This window comes from Trichosurus vulpecula, chromosome 3 (genome assembly GCF_011100635.1).
Source record: "Trichosurus vulpecula isolate mTriVul1 chromosome 3, mTriVul1.pri, whole genome shotgun sequence".
Lineage (NCBI taxonomy): Eukaryota > Metazoa > Chordata > Mammalia > Diprotodontia > Phalangeridae > Trichosurus > Trichosurus vulpecula.
In genome coordinates this window covers 417,989,414-418,011,927 of record NC_050575.1, presented here as the reverse complement: position 1 = coordinate 418,011,927, position 22,514 = coordinate 417,989,414, and positions in this window count along the sequence as shown.

Sequence of the window (22,514 nt, the reverse complement as noted above, 5' to 3'; positions counted from 1 at the left end):
TACTCCAATGGATCTGTGATCTCATCAGTTTGAGGGTTATCCCCAATACTTCTGAGGCCAACTCATTCCTGCCTGCCCAAACTGTGTGACTTTTGCTCATGTCCCCTCAAAAGCTGGCCACAGGTGTCCAGTCAACAGTCCAGGCTGGAAGCCTACTTCTCTCTCACCATGGCAAAAGGACTATTGTAGCCCTCTGGCCATCCACCCAAAATCCCTTGGTTTCACCAAGTGATCATCCCTTCTTTTTTTCTGTCTTCTAATACTGTGTTGACATCCCTTACCTCTCTTATTCCGAGCTCCCCAGAAGTGACATTCACATACACACACACACACACACACACACACACACACACACACACACATACACACAAAATCAGAGTCCCTGAATAGAGTTATTTCTGTTGTATCTTACTAGGTATTGTGAATGATTTTGGCATATGGGTGGGAGATACCTTATTATAAAAGAGCCTTATAGACACAAATTCATAAATTAAAAATTGTAACCTATATACAATTACATATACAGTGATAGAAGCGGTATCCAAAAAAAAATAGCTGAATCAGGGAAGGCCAAGTTAAAATCAAACTCACTAGCAAACTCTATTGTATTCTTCTTTTAAATAGAGATAATATTAAGCTCCTCTAACCCTGCATCACCTTCCCAGTTCACCAGGATCTTTTGAAGTTCAACTTCAGTGCCTCAGGAATATATTGGCACATGATTTTAATGCCTGAAGAGGTAGGGCTAGATGGAACCTGAGGAATCTTCCAGTTAGAGTTGCCTGTGAATTGGCCTAAATCATTCCCACTTCAAGGGTTAAAACAGTCTCTAAAGCTACTCAAATTAGAAGAAAAATTTCTATTTCACCCTGGAGGGTTTCCAGGCCTAACAGTGATCAACTCAGCAGTTGGATTCTCCATAAATCTTATAGGAAGAGAGTAGAACCAGCATATAAAAATGAAGAAATCATGATAATCACCGCCAAAACTTACAGTCATATTCAAACTTGCATATTAGGCCTGCAGAATGGCATTGTCACATGGAGTAACCCTAAGTGAATCTCTAATTAATGTAGTTCCTGAGGCCTCCCCCCACTCGCTGTCCCTATGCCTGACCCTTAAGACTTCAAAAGAAACATATCCTTACCTAATAAGGTATATACCACCTATCCAATATATACCAACATGTGACCTGGCAGTTAGATTATACTTCAAAAATTCACTAACTTTTATATACCGACAGACCATAGAGCTGCATGCTTATAACAGAGATCTCAGGATATCCTGGAGACCTCAAAGTATAAATCATAGTGTACCTTGATCATAGACCAAAATGCTATTCACAGTCACCCTGATATAAAACAAAACTATACCAAAACTTAGGAACAATATTTTAATGGATTTTGGCATTCACGATTTCCAACTTACATGGACCGAAAAAATTTAAAAACAAAGAAATTGGAAACTAAGCAAGGTGCTTTTTATTATGTGGTCTGTTATTGGAGTTCTAATCCTAAAACGTTCTAACCCTAAAATGTTCTAACCCACGTCTTCTTACAGTAAGCTAACAGAAAATGAACCTCAATTCCATTTCCTTTATTTACCTACCATCCCCCCCCAAGAAAAAAAAAACCCTGATATCTTGTCCATAGAACTTTAAATGTCAAACAAGGACAGCAGAATAGCCACTTGGGCCAGGACCATGTAGACCCCATAAAAAAGCTCATAAGATTTCCAGATCATAGTTAGAGCTGGAAAGACCTTAGTGGCCATCTAGATGAACTCCCTCATTTTATAGATGAGAATTAGAAGAGAAAAAAGGAAGGGGAAGAAAAAAGAAGAGGAGAAGGCAAAAAAGAGGTAGAAGAGGAGGAAGAAAAAGAGGAGAAGGAGAAGAAGATGAAAATGATGATGATGATTGATGATGATGGTGATGGTGATGGTGCCATCAAATGTCTGTGACATGAAGAGTGTCTCCCATCTTTCATTCATCCAGACACCTCAGATGTTCAAGGTTTTTGTTTGTTTGTTTTAGCTGGAAGCCTACACTGAGGAGTGGCTATTGAGATGATAATTTGGAGCACTGAAAATTGCAAAGTGGTTTAAGTCAAAAAGTCTGAACTGTAATCCTGGATCCACTATAGACTGGCTGAATAGTATTGATGGCTTAATTCATAACACCTAAGCAAACATCATTGGACAGCTAGGTGGATTGTGGTAAAGTTCTGGACCTGGAGTTAGGAAGAGCTGAATCTAAATGTCTCCAACACTTAAAGGATGTATGGGCTAGTCATTTAAACTTTATGGGCTTCATTTCCTCATCTCTAAAATGGGAATAATATAAATTTCACAGGGCTACTATAAGAATATCAAATGAGATACATACATCATATTTGCAAAATTTGAAATGGTTACATAAATGCTAGCTTATTCTATGAAGCAGGCCTCATATATTCCATTTCCGTTTACCTCATGTAGACTTTTATTCTTTGTTTTTGGAGGGAAGAATGCAGGGCAATTGGGGTTAAGTGACTTGCCCAAGGTCATGCAGCTAGTAAATGTGTCAAGTGTCTGAGGCCGGATTTGAACTCAGGTCCTCCTGACTCCAGGGCTGATGCTCCACTCATAGCACCACCTAGCTGCCCCCTACCTCATATATTCTATTTTATCAGACTAAATGTGACTCAGGTTCTACTTCCTGTATTAGAACATTTCTTGATTATTTAGATGTCCTAGTTTTACAACTTCTCTTATGATCCTTCTCTGGTATTCATTTATCTCATCGGTGAAATACAGGTCTTAGACTAAATTCTCTCCCCTCTCACTTTATATTGTACTATTCTTTAAGCATTCATGTAGAATGTTGAATAACCACAAGACATGATATGAATTTCAGTTATCATATTTCTATTCACTTTATAATTAAGACAGCATTTTTTCTCCTGATATTGTTGTAAGATAGCTAGTGTGATTATTGTGAGCTTCATTTTGTCAGAAAAAAAGAGAAAATTGGTGGTCAGAGAGGTTGAGTAACTTGGCAATAGTCAGAGAAGTACAGGAGCCCTGGGAATAGTCACCAATGACCACCAGTCTTGCTTCCAGCATGGTCTACATAGCCATCATCCATGGAGGTCTTGTGGAGAAGGGGCCAGCTATCCTCACCAACTGCCACACACAGGATGGGAAGGCCAGACCAGCTGAAACAATAAAGCATCTGAGGGAGAGAAAAGAAGCAGCATGCTCCAGACAGATCAGGACACCATGAACCTGACCACCATTTCCCCTCAGATCCCTCTGGAGATAACCCAGCACCTTGAACCCAAGAGTGTTGGGAATGCCAATGTTCTACCTCAGTGCCCTCAGCAATTATGTTGGGAAACAGCCCCTGTGGAGATGTAGCATAACAAATTCTCCTGCAAGAGATATACTTACAGCTACCAAAGACCCCCAAAGGTGATTTTCAACACCAAAGACTTTGGCCCTATCAAACAGTTCAAGATCAGAAACAGATATGATTTTATCAGAGGAAATGCTATTAAAGAAGAGTCATGACCATCTACTTTGCTGCTGATACCTAAGGTCTGTGAGACCTTCCCATCTGATTTACAGCTACTTTTTCCCTATATGTTGTTTCTCCCACTAGAAAATGAATCTTTTGAGAGTAGGGACTGTCTTATGTTTCTCTTTCTTTTTTTTGGAGGGGGTAAGTCAGGGCAATTGGGGTTAAATGACTTGCCCAAGGTTACACAGATAGTAAGTGTATCAAGTGTCTGAGGCCGGATTTGAACTCAGGTCCTCCTGACTCCAGGGCCTGTGCTCTATTCACTGTTCCACCCAGCTGCCCCTTGTCTTATTTTCTCTTAGCACTTAGCAGAGAGCTTTGCACACAGCAAGTGCTTAATAAATGCTTCATTAAATCATTATCCGTTTACCCAAGATCACACAGACAATGACTAGTAGATCCAAGATTCCACCAGTCATTACCTGGTTCAGTTCTTTCAAGTAACTCCAAGTATAGTTCTCTTTCCTTTATAGACCAGTTACTTTCATTACATGTGCAGTATGTTGTAGGCAGTTGGGTTTTGAAGAAGTGATAGAATTTGCTTAAGGAGTCAAAGGCCAGTCTCTACTCATTGAAATGTCTTTCACTCAGCTTTCCAATTTTCATTAGTTTTTGCAACAGATCTGTGGCTCATATAAACATTGTGACAGAAAATGGGCCATAGGGACTACAGCCAAAAATGTATCTGAAGATAAATGCGGTGTTACTTGCAACATACAATTTTCTTTGCATAGAAAGAAAATGAAGTGATGACAGAGTTCCCCAAACCTATTCTCCTCCTGAAATTGCATTCTGACCTTGCTTTCCTGTGGACAACTTTGTGAAAAGAAAGCTCAGCAGCCCAAGATTTCCCATTGATATTGGTTGATAAATAGGCAATTGCATTTATAGGGCTGGCCCATTTTTTCTTAGACAGTTTTCTCCTTAAGAGATTCCAGTTGAGGCACTGTGCTACAGTGGTACTTCATGTCTGGGATGCTCTCCCTCCACATCCATGTCTCTTAGAATCACTTCTTAACTCCTGAAATTACTTTGCAAATATTTTCTTGATTTAGACTTACTTGTATGTGTTACACAGGTCCTTTTAGATTACCCATTTAGGCTGTTGTTGGCAGTGTCAAGAACACCTAGGAGGAGAGATTTCCAGAAGATCAGATGACAAAGTGAGAGATGTTCATGGAAACCAGACAGCTGCATAAGATGTCTGAGCCCTGAGATGTGATGATTTGAAGGCTTGCTTGCTGAAGGATACTGCCCCCAGTGTTTCCTATCAATGTATTGGTCAACCTCTTTTCCACTTCTCCTCCCCTCACACTATTCCCATCTATCATAGTTCTATGCCACACTCCCTTTTGGGAGGAATTAAGCATAGTTTACATATCCCTTCTCATATTGGGATCTGTGTTACTGATGCTGTCATGGTCCAGCAGCTCATCAGACTCCTCAATGCCTCCCTTGGTCAGCTAAGGAATTTGTCTAGAAAAAGAAGGGAGAATATAGAATGCAACTGACAATGAATTGACCTTGCCTGATCCCAGAGCCATGAATTGCCTAAAGATAATCAAAACCAGTTGAAAACAGAATGGCCAATAAAAGTCTACAGCTCAAACCTCTATGGCTCATTGTTTAGGTTGTGATGGCTTAGAATGAGTGCAAATATCAATTGTTTTCTGTTTTGGCCAGAAATTTTGAGGACTTTCCCCTCCCAGATTGATATTTTTGTCTTGGTAAATTGGGCTATAGGGCACCTAGATGGTACAATGGATACAGCACTGAGCCTGGAGTCAGGAAGACCTGAGTTCAATCCAGCCTCAGATTCATCCTAGCTGTGTGATCCTGTTCAAGTAACTTAACTTTGTTTACATAAGTTTCTTCATCTCTAAAATGAGCTGGATAAGGAAATAGCAAACCACTTCAGTATCTTTGCCAAGAAAATCCTGAATGGAGTCACAAAGAGTCGGACATGTCTGAAAAGATTAAATAACAACGAATTAGGTTGTCTTTCGTCTCAATTACAACCTATCCTTTAGTTATTAAATGGCTATTACCTCAGATAAACTGAGGCCTGAGAAAGACCTTAATTTAGAACAGAATTTGTGGAACTGAATTTAGTGGTGGAAAGAACACTAAAGTCAGGACACTTGATGAGCCATGTGACCTGTTTCAACCACTGCTTAAATTCCAGGATGAATTTAGGATTAGTTTATGGGGCATCCAGGTGGCACAGTAGAATGTTGAACCTGTAGAAAGGAAGACCTGAGTTCAAATCCAGCCTCAGATACTTACTAGCTGTGTGACCCTGGGAAAGTGACTTGGCCCATTTGTCTCAGTTTCCTCATCTGTAAAATGAAAATGATAATAGCCCCTGCCTCTCAGCGTTCTTGTGAGGATCAAATATGCAGTATGCTTTGCAAACCTTTAAAGTTCTAATTAAATATTGGTCAGCTATTATTGTAAAGTGGGAATAATACTGCTTCCACTACCTATTGCACATGGTTATTATGGGGAAAGTGATTTGTAAACTGTGAAGCACGAGAGTACGTGAGCTATTGTAAGGGAGGTAGTGAAAGAAGTCCAGAAGTAGGAGGCAAGAGATGTGTATTAATATTCCTGCTCTTCCATTAGTAACCTAGATCACCTGAAGTAACTGTCTGAACCTCTGTTTCCTCATCCAAGAGGTGGGGGTTCACCTAGATGCCCATCAAGGCACCTCAAAGCCCTAGAGCTCTGATCCTATCATCTTCCTATGAGGACTGTAGGAAGCAGATTTCCTGTTGCTTCATTACTTACTTTGGAGGGGTTTTCTCAGCTTTTTGGGACACCCACAGCTGTGTCTTTTTTCCCTGGAGAAAGGTCATGTATAGTCCCTCCACCATCAGCATCTTTGTATACTTAGGCCTAGAAAAGCAGCAATGGTCCAAACAGCACCACTGACCCAGGGAAATTATTGATGATGTGACATCAATAGTAACAACCAACAAAACAGCAACAATTCCCACTTTACAATGCTTTATGGTTCAAACAATGTTTTCGCTGAAACAACTCTACAATGGTAGAAGGCATGGTAGAAGGAACAATGGATTTAGAGTCAAAGGACATGGGTTTGGATCCCAACTCTGGCCTTACTACCTTTGTGACCCACAGCCAATCAGGTCCCCTCTCTGCACCTCACTTTCCTCATCTGGCAGTAATGGGATTGGTTGGACAATATGACCTCTAAGGTCTTGTAAAACTCTGGGTAAGATAGGTAAGATCAAATGACTACAATAGGGATCTTGGGCTCTTTCACGGAACGCGTTGTGTGCGTATAAACATGTAAAGAATATAAACAAAAAAAGAGATTGAAACTAGCAGCTGAGGGAATGGAGAAAGGCTTCATGTACAAAATTGTACTTGAGCTGAGATATTTCAAGATGCGGAGGTAAGGAGAACATGCATTCCAGGCATTAAAGACAGCGAGTACAAAAACATGGACTTGGCAGATAAGGGTCATATATGAAGAAGACTAGGTTGCCAAGGATAGTAAATGCCAAACACTGGGGTTCATATTTCATCCTAGAGGAAACAGAAAACACTGCAATTTATTGAGTAGGGAATAACATGGTCAGATATTCAATAAGAGAAAACATTTTGGCAGCTGAAGGGAGGGTGGATTGGAAAGGAGAGAGGTGGAAGGTAAAGAGAGAGAGCATTTAGCAGATTGTTATAGTAGCTCAAGTGAGAGTGATGAGAGCCTGTACTAAAGTGGTTGACAGCTAGGTGGCACAGAGGATAGAATGTCAGACCTGAAGTCTGCAATATGCATCTTCCTGAGTTGAAAGCTGGCCTCAGACACTTAATAACTGTGTGGCCCAGGGCAAGTCATTTTACCTGGTTGCCTCAGTTTCCCCATCTAAAAAATGACGCAGAGAAGAAAATGTCAAACCATTCTATTATCTTTACCACTACTGAAAATGACTGAACAACAAGAGGGTGATGGCTATGTGAGCAATGGGAAGGGGACAGATTTAGAAGATGTTGTAAGGGTAGAAATTATAAAGTTTGACAACTGATTGAATACATTTAAGATCAAGGGACAGAAGAGCCAGAGATGACACAGAAGTTGTGTGATGAAGCTATCCCTTCCTCCAAAAGCTATGATTTTTCCCCCTGGGATTCATGAAACTTTGTTTAACATAATGAAAACTGTATTACAAAATAATTGGCTTCTTTTGTAATCCCATACATTTTATTTTAAGCATTTAAATATATGTGTACTCAGAGAAGGGATCCATAGACTTTACCAGACTGCCCAAAGAAAGTTAAGAACTCTGGTCTAAGCCCGGAAACAGCTTATGGAGCTGAGGTTTAGGCAACTGAACAAGAACACTTCACTTGGGAGAATGAGGATTTTATTTTCCTTGTACCCTTCAAATGAAACCAGCTATGAGCCACCTTTTCAACAAATTTGTTAGACCAATTTTCACAGACTCTTCAAGAAGCAATAAGAGAAAATCCGATATGTAGATCCCTTTGTAATACTCCTGGTAATGGTTCCATATGTGATTGCGGCCCTAAGCTGCTCAAGAGTGTATTAGGAGAGTCAGGGCAGTAAGATGTAGCATCGTAGACTGAGGGTTGGAAAAGCTCCTAAAGATTGTCCATCTAGCAAAATCTCCTCATTTAAGAGCCAAGGATATTGAAATGGAGAAAAATTAAATGACTTCTCCCAGTTCAATAAACACAATATAACTAAAAACAGATTTGAACTCAGACCTTCTAGTGAAAAATTTAGTAATCTTTCCATAATACCAAGGAACTGAAGTCATGGTTTTTGTTTTTGTGGTGAAAGGCAACTTTTAATAAGTTTGTTGTTATTCAGTCATTTTCAGTCACATCTGACTCTTCAGGACTCCATTTGGGGTTTTCTAGCAATGATATTAGAGTAGTTTGCTATCTCTCTCTCCAGCTAATTTTATAGATGAAGAAACTGAGTCAAAAAGAGTTAAGTGACTTGCCCAGGGTCACACGGCCTAAGAAGTGTTTGAGGCCAGACTTGAACCCAGGAAGATGAGTCTTCCTGACTCCAGACCTGGCACCCTGTATGCTGTGCCACCTATCTGCCCCTTAATAAGTTACAAAGAAGCTAAAAATGCCAAGTGGTACAGCAGAACAGCCCCTAGATTTGGTATCAGAAAACCTACCTTCAAATCCTGGCTACATGCATTATTATCTGTATAGCTCTGGGCAATTCACTTACTCTCAGGTCCTGTTTTCTTATCTATAAATGAAAGGATTGGAATAAATGCCTGCTGAGGACCCTTCCAGCCCTAAAACTATGGACCTCATCATCATCTGGTAAGTGGAGGTAGGGAGGCACCAGCCCTTGGTCTGTGCTAATGCTGCCTACCAGAAGAAAATGAAAACCAGGAGAGCCCACACTGAGCTTGTATTGCCAGATGTTGCTGTTCTACCCACAGAACACTGGCGGTTATGTTGCCTTTGCCATGCCTTTTTGGAGCTGGTGTGAGGAAAGTTCTCCAACAACTATAGAGTATTATAGAAATGGGAACTTTATTATCTAATCTCTTTATTTTAAGGATGAGGAAACTGAGGCACAGGGAGGTAGTGATTGAAATAAAATATTAATACAGAAGCAAAAGAGCTTTGGTTCAGCCCTTTAACAAGATGGGGGTGGGGCAAGAATAGAGATGGAACATTTCCAAGTAGTGAAATATAGGTGACATCCTAGCTTAGAAAGAAGATGCTAGGCCATTTGTTTTGCACATTTGCCAGGGAGAACAATGCCCTGGTTGCATTAAGCAGTCCCGACCAGACCTACTGTCTTTGATACTTGGAAGTATATTATATTCCAATCAGTTTCCTGCTAATTAAAGATGTAAAGCATCCAGTCCATGGTGGTAAGTGAGTATATGACATTATTAATTGTTCAATCCTACCATCTACTTTATTTTTTTTCCTTCTTCTGATTCAGGGTGTCTGGTGCCCAAGAAATACAACTTGAATACATTTTAAGAGGGCTCTCCAATGTTACCTCCCTGGCACATCAACACAGTAAAAATAAAAGATGGTGTTTACCCTGCTTAGGGGTGAACTCTCTGTACCCTGGAGTGTGTATTAGCACAGAGAATGTTAACACCATATATTAAGACCAGGAACTCTTGGACACTAAGGCATGCATCTACTGGCAAGATCAAGGCAAGGTCATGCTGAGGGGCCTTTGGAGGAAAGCTGGAATGTAATGAACCAGCCATGCCTTCAGGCCTTTAGGTAATTCCAGGCTTCTGAGAGAGGGGCAGGTAAGATATTGAATATATCCCAAGACTCCAAGTTTTATATGAATTATCATCTCATTTTTCTATTGAGTAGATCTGTATTATGAGATAGAGTATGGGCCCTGGAGTCAGGAGAACCTGAGTTCAAATCCAGCCTCAGATACTTACTAGCTGTGTGACCCTGGGCAAGTCACTTCACCCTATTTACCTCAGTTTCCTCATCTGCAAAATGAGCTGGAGAAGGAAATGGCAAACCCCTCCAGTGTCTCTGCCAAGAAAACCCCAAATGGGGTCACAGAGAATCAGATGCAACTGAAACTACTCAACAACAACAACAAATTTGCCTGACCCCATGGGCACAATGGGTAATCCTTCAATTAAGTAGTGGGGAGTAAGGGGTTGAGACCAGAATTCACTGTCAGAGGGCCTTGGCTCCTCCAGCTCTGGCTGTGCCACATACAAGTCGCATGGTCTTGGCTAAGTCACTTTCCTTTTGAGCACCAATTTCCTTGTCTTGAGAATCAAACCAGGTTGACCAAGCAGTTGTGGACTCAAGGTGTAGGATGAGATGCACGTTGTTCAACATGGCAAATTGTACATTTGTTTTGCTGGATCACACTCATTTGTTACAAGGATTGTTTTTTTCTTTCCCTTTTTTATTGAAGGAAGGGGACAACAAAAGAGGGAAAACTGTACAAAAAAAGAAACAAAGGAACAAAAAGAGTCAGTGAAGCATCTTAAAAACACAGAGAAAGGAACAAAAGAGAGTTCAGAGGAAAACACACCCAAGCAGGACAGCTTTAAAAATAACATGTTGTATTTATTATGTAATTTAATGGAAAACAAGCCACATAATAGAGATTCATGGGTTCAAATATAATTGTTTTTATTTTCTATTTTACTTTTGGAAATGTTCTTTTTTTGTTACTGAGTTCAGAATTTAAAAATAAAAGATTTTAAATGCATTATAAAGTCTCAGGATAGAAGGGTTCTTAGAGATCAGCCTAACTCTATTTTACAAATGTGGAAACTGAGGCCCATTGACGGGGAGTGATTTATTGAAGGTCACACAGGCAGGAATGAGGCAAGAGGCTCCACATTCTCTGTTACCCCCTCCCCCATTTCCACAGCATTTCATTTTGCAGGATAGTTTTCCTATAATAGCCCCAGGAGGTAAAGGTTGTCTATCCTCTCCTCCACTGTTCTCCCTCTTGTGAAGATTATCAACAGAGGTAGCTCTGGACCCAAGTCACTCATGTGGCCTTAGAAAAATTAATCTCTTTGGGTCTCAGTTTCTTCCTTCTCTGAATGATTTTGGACTAGACAATAATGATGATAGCTAAAGTTCACATATGATCTTAGTATATGATCTCATTTGGATAAAGAGGACCTAAGAAATCTTAAGATCATAGATTTTTTAAAAAGAAGGGACCTGGTGTGTCCTCAGTTCCTACATTTTACAGAATCAGAAAGTAAGGATCAGAGAGTTTCAGTTTGTGTGTCCAAGGCTACACAAGCAGGAGGTCCCAGAGCCAGGATTCAAAAGTAGGCCCCTTGGCTTTGTCAAGGACACTTTCCACTATATGAGGGCAGTAATCTTTGCATTCTCTACCTCATAAAACTATTTGGAAGGAAACGAATGAATGAAATAATTCATTAAGCATTTACTCTGTGGCAATCATTGTTCCAAGCAGTTGGAACATGCAAACAAAGTGAAATGATTCCTGCTACCTTCTGATGGAGGAGACAATACATACAGGGGACTGCTGGTCAGGAAGGGTTGTTTTGGATTCGGAGGGATGGGGAATGGAGCCATAGGGTAGTCCGTTGACACTCGCTTTCCAGAAGCAATGGGAAGAGGGGAATGTTAGGACTGATGGCAGTACGATGGAGGGGGGGGGAGTCTTTTCTAGTCTGGGGGTGATCCCAATAACCAGGACAGTCAAGGAGTTCCAAGGATGAGTGGCTATGCTCCTCCAGGGCATAGTTCTTAGAGGTCTGTTTAAGAGGACACACTACCCGTGCAGACAGCATTATAAAGTATGAAGTAATATAAAAATGAGAAGAAAAATACTGATCGTTATCATTAATTGAAATATTTCTGTCTTTCCAGCTTCCAGGGCAGTGTCTTGTATATAGCAGGCTCGTTGACTTGAATTAGCACTGGACCTCTAGCAAATCATAATTGTTTTATGGCCAACTTTGTGACCTATGAGGGAGATAGGGAAGACACCCATATCCCGGTCTTATAGAAGAGCCCTCTGTCTTATCTGGAGATATCCAGCTGGCAAAGGGGAAAGCCAAATTCAAAGCCAGGTCTTTGCAGGATGCCAAACCAGTGCTGGAATTCATGGCTTCCTCACCTTCACCTCTCAGAACACCTGATTTCCTTAAAGGCTTTCCTTATCTTCCAATGACTAGTTCCCTTTTTTCCAAAATGACTCTACTTTCAATCCATATGCATTACGTACACATTGCTCTTTGGTCATGTTTTCTCACCAACTAGAATGGAAATTCCTTGAAGTCAAGGGCCAGCACACCTTTGTCTTTATATCCTCAGAACTCAGCACAGTGCCTGGCACATAAGAGTTTAATAAATGATGTCAATTGACAGATTGTTAGAGCAACAACAATGCCTTCTGTGTGACTTATGTATAAGGCCATTAAGCATTCTACCTTTCGTATGGCTCCCCTACAACATGAAGCCAATAAAAGTTGCACCATCTCCCTCACTTGGACATGGTGACCAATCCTAAAGGACTCTAGAAATATGGGCTAAGAATCTCCATTTCTAGTTAGTAGGTCCCTGTTAAAATCAGAAGAACTGAGTCTAAGAGTGGTGTATGGATGGGCCTGTGCTGTTGTCATGGCACAGCCTGTTTCTGCCTGGGGTAGATTCCTCCTGTTGAGTTATGACCTCCTGCAGAAGGTGGGTTATAATGGGAATCTTGACAGGTCCTTTACCACAGTAGTGCCAGCAGGCCTGGTGTCATAATTGGATCAGAGGGAAAATTCAAAGGTGAACTCCTAGGTTCTGACAGCCTGAGGGGGGCCATGCATTTCTGTCCAAAATGGTTCAGCAGATGGATGCATTAACACAGGCAGAGGCACTTACAAAAACTGGCCCATCTCATAGGTTGGTAAGGAAATAATCAGTACCTGTTGGATTTCATGATTTGCAGGATATATTGGTGCCTCCACTGAGAATCATTTCAGAAATAAGTCTGTGGGAAGCAAAGCAGAATTGTATCATTTCAATGTGTTTCAGTAAAAGCTTCGAGAAGACTGATGTTTATTTTTATTTATTTATTTACTTACTTATTTATTTTAGCATAGAATAGATAGAGATGAACTTTGAAACAGAAAAGCCTGGATTCAAATTCTTAGCTTTGTGATCCTGAGCAAATGACTAAATTTCCCATACCCTCAGGGAGATGCCCTGGATTTCTTTTCTAAGACGTAGGAAGGTACAATCTCTATTCTAGAGAGAGAGGTTACACTGCTCTGGTGTCTGGTCATGGTTGGACTAGGTGATCTTTAGCAACTCCATCGGTGAGATTCTATGATTTTGTGAGTCAGGTCATTGATTTATGGATTGGGAATTTCAAATTATATTTGGGGAAATGTTTTAGGAGATCATTTCCAAAGCTGGTAAGTCAGGACAATATTATGACATGCTTCAATCATTCAACAAGCATTAATTAAATGCTAGCTCTGTGCTAGATGACAAGGATACAAAGACAAATATGAACACTGTCCATGCTCACTGGGACTTTACAGTCTAGCTAGAAGACAACATGTACACATTTTAGGGTGGGATTGGAATCACTCACATGCCACTTTAACCTTGACACTTTACTTAGGTGAGAATATGACTCAATCACTCATAATAAAAAAGTTTAAACTAAGTGCTCAGCCCTTGTGTTTTTGTTGCACAAGAGTGGTGTTTAGATTAGCAGAGGAAACTTGACCATACCCTGAAGTTAGTTCAAATTGAATTTGAGATGTGGAATAAATGTGATGCTCAGATTAATCACACAAGAAGAAACTGCTTGGAGGAGAAAGAGAGATCCTAGGTCTCTTCTCTCTCCTCTCCCTTTGACAGGAGTAGACCCTTATGAGCTTCAAGGAACCATGGGATTTTTGTGATTCATATCTTTCAGTGAGTGTCCTAAGAAAATCCCCAGATCAGCAATATTTGTATCAAGAGCCAAGAACAGAGGAATATAGATTCTCCATCATTAATGGAACCTTCTTGAACACTTTACAAATGGAGATAAAGGATTTCTAGCAATCCGAACCTGATGGATGCTCTTCTGCTACACATACTTGCTAAGCTTTAGCTCACAATCCCCTGGACCCTATGTGCTCTTGGGAGAGGGAATTATATAATTTTTTCAGGAAGGGTTGTACTAACTGTTCTTATTATATTGGTTTAGTAAATACTCTTTTCAATAAGCTACTTAAGCCTGTCTGACTAAATTCATTCTCAACTAATAATGTCAAGAGAGGAAAGTACACTGGTCAGGATGCCAGAATTACTCTCAAACCTTGAAGGGCACCCCTAGTATACTCGAAGGGGAGATTTCTACAGTGTATACAGAATCAATCCAAGGTGATTTTGAAGGAAAGGTCCTAGGAGGATGAGGCCTGTTGGAGGTTGCACTTGAATAAAATCTTGAAAGAATCTAGAGTTTGTATATGAAGATAAGGTCAAAATGGATACATGATTTAGACATAAAGGGTGAAATCATAAGTAAATTAGAGAAGTGTGGAAAAAATGTACCTCTTAGACATAGAAAGGGAAGAATTTATAACCAAACAAAAGATAGAGAGGATCACAAGAAGTAAAATGGTTAATTTTGATTATTTGAAATGAAAACACTTTTGAACAAAGAAAACTAATGCAGCAAAAATTAGAAGGAAAGGAGGAAACTAGAGAAAAATAACAGCACATTTCTCTGATAAAAGCTTCATTTCTCAAATGTATAATGAACTGAGCCAAATTTATAAAAATAAGAGCCATTCTCCAGTTGCTAAATGATCAAAGGGTATGAACAGGCAATTTCCAGAAAAAGAAATCAAAGCTCTCAATTGCCACATGGGGGAAAAATGCTCTGAATCATTACTGATTAGACAAATGCAAATTAAAACAACTCTGCGATACTACCTCACACTTATCACATTGGCTAATATGACAGAAAAGAAAAATAACAAAGGCTGGAGGAGAAGCGGAAAAAAATCAGAATGTTAATGTACTGTTGGTAAATTCTGAACCAGTTCAACCATTCTGGAGAAAAATAATATTTGGGAGTCTACTGCCAAGATAAACCCAGGGACAATAGAAGCAAAATTACAAAACATTTTTCACATGAATAAAGTCAAATTTGGAAATTTAGAAACAATTGAAAAAATGTTCATTGGTCATGGGCATGCCAAGACAATATAATAAAAATGAGGATTCTATATAAATTAATCTATTTGGTGCCATACCAATCAAACTACCAAAAATTATTTTGCAAAGCTAAAAAAAAAAAAAATAAAATTGATCTGGGAGAATGAAAGGTCAAGAATATCAAGGGAATAAATGGGAAAAATGCAAAGGAAGGTGACCTAGCCATACTAGATTTCAAACTGTATTATAAAGCTTTAATTATCCAAACAATCTGGTACTGCTAAGAAATAGAGTGGTAGGTCAATGGAATAGATTCGGTGCATGATACATTGTAGTAAATAACCATAATAATTTAGTATTTGATAAACTTAAAGATCCAAGATTTTGGGACAAAATTTCCTATTTGACAAAAACTCCTGGGTAAACTGGAAAACAGTATGGAATAAACTAGGTATAGTTCCATAGATCTCATACCATATATCAAGATAAGGTCAAAATAGGTACATGATTTATATATAAAGGGTAAAAGCAAATTAAGAAAGCATAGAATAGTTGATCTGTCATATCTATGGAGAAGGGCAGAATTTACGACCAAACAATAGACAGGGAGCATTTAAAAATGAAAAAAAGAATAATTTTGATTGTATCAAATATTAGAAGTTTTTGCACAAACAAAACCAATGCAACAAAAAATTAGAATGAAAGCAGAAGGCTGGAGAAAAGTTTTTCAGCAAATTCTCTGATAGAGGCATCATTTCCCAAATATATAGAGAGCTGAGTCAAAGTTATAATGTTGTTCCCCAATTGAAAAACAGTTAAAGGACATAAAAAGGCATTTTTCAGGAAAAAAAAAAACAAAGCTATCTATAGCCATGTGAAAAAATTCTCTACATCACTATTGATTGGAGAAATTCAAATTAAAACAACTGGAGGTACCACCTCACACTTAGCAAACTGGTTAACCGACAATCACTAGACAACCAACCTGCTTTCTGAAGAGGCAGAGGAACTAGAGATCAAATTGCCCACATCCACTGGATTATGGAGAAAGCAAGGGAGGTCCAGAAAAAAATCTACTTTTGTTTCATTGTTTACACTAAAGCCTTTGACTATGTGGATTGCAACAAAATATGGCAAGTCCTTAAAGATATAGGAGTACCTAATGATCTCCCTTGTCTCCTGAGAAAGGTGCATGTGGGCTAAGAAGCAACAATCAGAACCATATATGGAACAACTGATTGACTTAATATTGGGAAAGAAGTATAAAGCAGTATACTTTCACCTTATTTGTGTAATTTATATGTAGACTACATCATAAGAAATGCCAGGCTGGACGAATCAAAAGTTAGACTTCAGGTTGCTGGGAAAAATATAAACAATCACAAATATGTAGATGATGCCACTGTGATGGTAGAAAGTGAAAAATTAAGAAGCTTATTGGTGGGCGTGAAAGAGGAAAGTATAAAAACTTCCTTGGAGCTTATCATCAAAAAAACTAAGATTTTGGCAACTTATCCCATCACTTCCTCACAAATAGAGGGTGAAGAAATGGAAGCAGTGCTAGATTATATATTCTTGTACTCAAAGATCACTTCAGATAATGACTGTAACCATGAAATTAAAAAAAAAAAACACTTGCTCCTTGGAAGGAAAGCTATGGCAAACCTGGACAACATACAAAAAGCGGAGACACCACTTTGCCAACAAAGGTCCATATAGTCAAAGCTATATTTTTTTCCAGTAACAATATATTTCTGTATATATGTCTGGAATACAAGGAAAGATGAACACCATGGAATCAACATTTTCAAATTGTAGTGTTGGAGAAGTCTTTTCAGAGTCCATTAGACAGCAAGGAGATCAAATCAGTCCATACTTGGAAAAATTAATTCAGACTATTCACTGGATGCTAAAATACTGAAGCTGAAGTTAAATACCTTAGCCTTATGATGAGAAATCAGGACTCATGAAAAGACCCATTTTTCAGTTTGCATACCATAGAATACCACTCAAGCCCAAGTTCAAGGTAAATCCAATAAACATCTCTTCTTATCAAAATCACCTTTCGGAATCCACATTGAGGCACAAGTTTCATTTAGCCCATCAGTCAAAATATCAACATTACAAATGTGAACATGTGTTGCCAATGTGCTCTAGAAAGAAAGGCCTATTGTGTTTTTTTCCAGATTAAAAAAATGGATTTTACTTCTACATGTAAGCCATGACTTAGTGGTTGCAGTGTAACAAGGCTCATTTTATTTAATCACCCATTTGCCAAATTTTTACACTTAAAATGCCTCCATCAGACAAATCTTTTTTTTTCTTGTTTATTGGCTACTGAAACTAATCTCCCCACAACTGCCTCCAGTACTCCAAATATCACCTGTCAAACAGCATCTAAAATTCTTAGGCATAAAGAATATCTAAGCATATAATTTTTTTGGAATATACATGTGTGTAATTGTGCATGTGTATATACTCACATATGATTCATATAGTTGCATATGAAGTTTATATATATAAATATAGCTTGTGCATGTATATATACTACATACACACATGTGTTTATATATATATTCATACATGCATATTTTCCATATAGCTACCAAAATAAGTGATTTCTATAAATTACAGATCTTTCTATGACCCCCTGCCCAAATGTCATGATGTCCTATTAGAAACACAAGATAAAATTTTCAAAGCGCTTAGTACATTTCCTGGCACATAATACTTATTATATTGATGTTTTTGTTCTTTGTAATAATATTATAATTGTTAGTATTAAGTCTAAGATCAAATATAAACTCCTCCACTGCCTAACTTGCTAATCTTATTATGCATTGCTTGCCTCTATGTACTCTACATCCAGCCATTCTTGCCTATTGCTTTTTCAGACACATTAGGACATCTCCTATCTCCAAGCTTTTGTACTGGATTTCCCCTAAGCCTAGAATACATTAATTCTTTATCTTTCATGAAATCCCTATTTTCCTTCAAGACTCTGCAAAGTCTTGGCTAGCTCACCAAAAATTGTGACAGGTAAAAGATGAAATGACTGAAGAAGCCAAGGTTGAAGCTTCCAAGTATATCAATTTATTAAGCAGTGCATGGCAATTACCCAACAAATTTGAACCAGAAGCCTTCCTCATGTTTGACACTTGACCCTACATATAGGGAGAGACAGACTTGAATACATTAAAAACAATCAAATAAGATCAATTAAAAGAAAACAATTAACCAGTATACAAATTAAGCAATCTGATTTCTAATTGGAGGAAAGATTAGGTACTGTTCAAGTTGGGAGGAGGGGAGTGAAAGGGTGCAATTCCCCGAAATAAAAAGAGGTGTTCCACTCCCCCCAAATGTCTGTATACAATCAAGGGAACATGGAAACAATAACTGAGAAGTATGGGCCAGTTTTCAGATTAAAAACTATGTGTTGCTTGAGACATACAATTGTGAGAAAACTCCTCACATCAATCTTTGGGTCTGATTGGGTTTTTGTTGAGGGTAACTTAGGTCCTTGGATGAGACTCTCTAAGCAGCATGTAGAGATAGTCCAACTTCCCAGGCACACAGGGCTTGGTTCCATGAATCCTGTAATTGGATAAAGTTTTCCCAAAAGATAGAAATTGGACTAGATCCATAACTGAAGAAAAAGGAAAGTGAGCTAGCTACAGAATTGGGTCACAAGATGGAGTCAGTGTGGTTTACTCAATTTCTACAATCACTTGCTATCCTAATCCTCTCAATTATGACTTTACATAAAGACTTCTTTGATGAATTCAGCTTCTAATTCACTTCTTCTCCAAACTGTGTATACTCTAGATATACTTATGGTCATCAAATCAAGTCAAGCATTTATTAAGTACCTACTCTGTGCCAAACATTGTGTTAGGCAATGAAGATTTTTAAAAAGGCAAAAATATTTCTGCTCTTAAGTAACTCACAGTCTAATGAGAGATAACATTGAAACAACTATGTACTACGTATGTATGTGTGAGTATGTGTGTGCGTATTTAAGATAAATGTGAGGGAGGGGGAGAGTGCCCAAGAGAGGTCACTAATATTAAGGAGAACTGAAAAAGGCTTCACATAAAAGGTGGAATGTTAGCAGGGACTTAGCTGTGTCTTGTTTGAAAATTAATAAAGAGACCAATGTGACTTGACTGCAGAGTACATGAGGGTGAGTAAGTATGTTAGAAGACTAGAAAGGTACCAAGGGACATTGGACTTGGAGTCAGACTTGCGTTCAAATTCTACCCTTAGACACATAATATCTTTATGAACCAGGCCAAGCCAATTATGTTCTTGTGCATCTCCAAAATAATTAGGTTGCCACTGATAATGTAAAAGGCATATTCTGGCTTTAGATCTATAATCTTTAGAATATAAGCTCCTTGAGCATTGTACACAGTAACAGAAATGTTGTGTGATGATCAGATGTGAATGAATCAGCAGTACAATGGCCAAGACAATTCTGAAGGATTTATGATGAAAAAGCCATCTACCTCTTGAGAAAATAACTGATGGAGGCTGAATACAGACCAAAGTATGATTTCTTTTAACTTTCTTTGTTTTTCTTGGGCTTTTGGGGGGAGTATCTATTTTCTTTAATAACAAGGCAAGTATGGAAATATGTTTTACATGACCGCACATATACAATCTGTATCAAATTGCTTGCCTTCTCAAAGTGGGGAGAGAAATGAGAGAGAAAGAGAGAATTTGGAACTCAAAATTTTAAAAAATAATATTAAAAATATTATTAAATGTAATTGGAAAAATAAAATATAGAAATTTTGACTTGAAAAATGACATAAACTCCAATACAGCAGGGTCTCTTATTTTTCTATTTACATCCCCCATGCTTAATCTTTCCATATAAATGTTTAACAAATGCTTTTTCATTCATTTCTATTATTCAATTTATACATGTTATTTCCTCTCTTAGAATGTAAACTTCTTGACAGCAGTGATTCTATCACATTTGTCTTGTCTATGTATCCCTAGTGCTTAGCCTGGAGCCTAATAGGCATTTACTAAAAGCTTAGTGATTGATTGTTGAGGAAACTGAGATTTCTTTGGGGGAAACTTGCTCGAGGAAAGGTAGCTAATCATCAATAACAAATTCTTACACTGGTGTCACAATGTGTTTCTAACGTGCCAAAGTTATGGCTCTCTTTTGAAAGCTCAAAGGACCACAACAGGGCTAAGAAATGGAGGAAGGCAATTAGCCTTATTATACTAGGAAGAAAATTTTTCTAAAGAACATCATTCTGTGTATGACAGCATAGTATGTACAAAGGGCACAAACACAATGAGCACTAATTTTGTTTACCTATGCAGAAGTCCTTTCTCTCCTTTGATTCTCGTCATATCACTCTAATCTTATGCACTAAAAACTCTCTTCCAGTACTTCATTTTCTTGTGAGGGTGACTCCTAAAGTTTCAACCTGTACAGAATTAGTTCTGAAAGGCCCTAACAAGCTGAAGAGGGTTTGAATGTGAGGCTTGGGATTGAGTATGTATTTATTTTCTAAAGACCAGACTAGAAGAGTTTGGCCAGCCTATCTCTAATGGGCTTCAAATGATGATTTTTTTTAATATATCATCTCTCAAAGACTAAGTAATAGTATCACAGGGTCATAGACGATGAGATGGAAGGGACCTCAAAAGCCATCACATCCTCAGAAGCCATCACATCACATCACAGCCTTATTTTACAGAGGAGGAAACTGACTCAGGAAGGTACAATGACTGGTCGAGGTCACCCATTTGTATGCATCAGAAGCAGGATTTGAGTTCAGATGTTTTGACTTTGACTTTCCCTGTGCCACAGTGCTGTCTCCTATCATACAATGATTGGTTTCCATATCGCTTTTGTTTTACAAACTAATGAAAACACAGATACTAGGACCAGATGATCAAGAATAATTATTATATTGTGGTTAATCATTACCATTTTCATTTCTTTTTTTTGGTACAGTCTGGACCTTTGATTTCTTTAGTGTGAGGAATGCACACTGTGGACAGTGTTGTCTCCATTGCAGATTGGCATCTCTCTGTAACTTACAGCTAGAGGGAGTTTACTGGAGCACTGAGAATTTCAATGACCCAGAGTCACCCAGCTAATATGTGACAAAGGCAGGCTTTGAACTCAGATTCACCTGCTTCCAAAGCCAGCTCTCTGCCCACTTTACCAGACTGTCACCCATAATTATCAAGTTCCTCTATTATTAGGACAAGAAGATTGGAGAAAGTTTCCAATTTCTGGACTCTGCCTTTTAGATGGCTATATGGTATCATCCTTTGTGGATCTAATGGAGAGAAAAGGCAATAAAGAGGATGGTTCTACTGGTTTTCAGAGTGTCCCTCTGCACCCTCTGTGAGACTGTCAACTCAGCCAGTCCAAGGCATTAGTGAAAAGAGAGGGGAATAGAATTGTCTTCTCTCTCTCTCTCTCTCTCTCTCTCTCTCTCTCTCTCTCTCTCTCTCTCTCTCTCTCTCTCTCTTTATATATATATATATATATATATATATATATATAGTGCAATTTTAGCCACCTACTTTACTCTGGCATTTATCCACTACAGAATTGATTCCATTCATTTTTATTTTATTGTTGCTCTTCAGTCATTTTATTCATGTCCGACTCTTCATGACCTCATTCGGGGTTTTCATGGCAAAGGTCCTGAAGTGGTTTGCCATTTTATCCTCCAGATTATTTTACAGCTAAGGAACTGAGGCAGACAGGGTTAAATGACTTGCCAAGGATGACAAAACTAGTAAGTGTTTGAGGCCAAATTTGAACTCATGAAGATGAGTCTTCCTGATTCTAGGCCCAACACTCAATCCACTGCACTACCTATCTGCCCTCCATTTATATTAATTATCTATCTAAGAAGTATAGTTCCCTACATTAAAGTCCTACAGTGCCTCACTATGGCATCCTGGTATTCCTAACTTCTCAAATGCTGTCCATGGAATCCATAGTGTGACAGATTCCATTAATTTGAAAAGTAAGTTCATAATCAGGAAGGACGTATGTGCCTCTTATCTGGGGAAGGGCTCCCTTGTCACTAGATGGCTGGATGGGATGTCAGCTATTGACTTGTGAAGATCTTTTAGTAATGTTGGGAAATTACAAATTCTGTCTACTCTGAGTGTACATAGAGGGAAGCTCTACATTGATGAAATCTCAGATCTTTGTAAGAGTTGATTCAATCAAAAAACAAGCACTTACAAAGGATTTTCCATGTACCAGACATTTTATATGCATTTT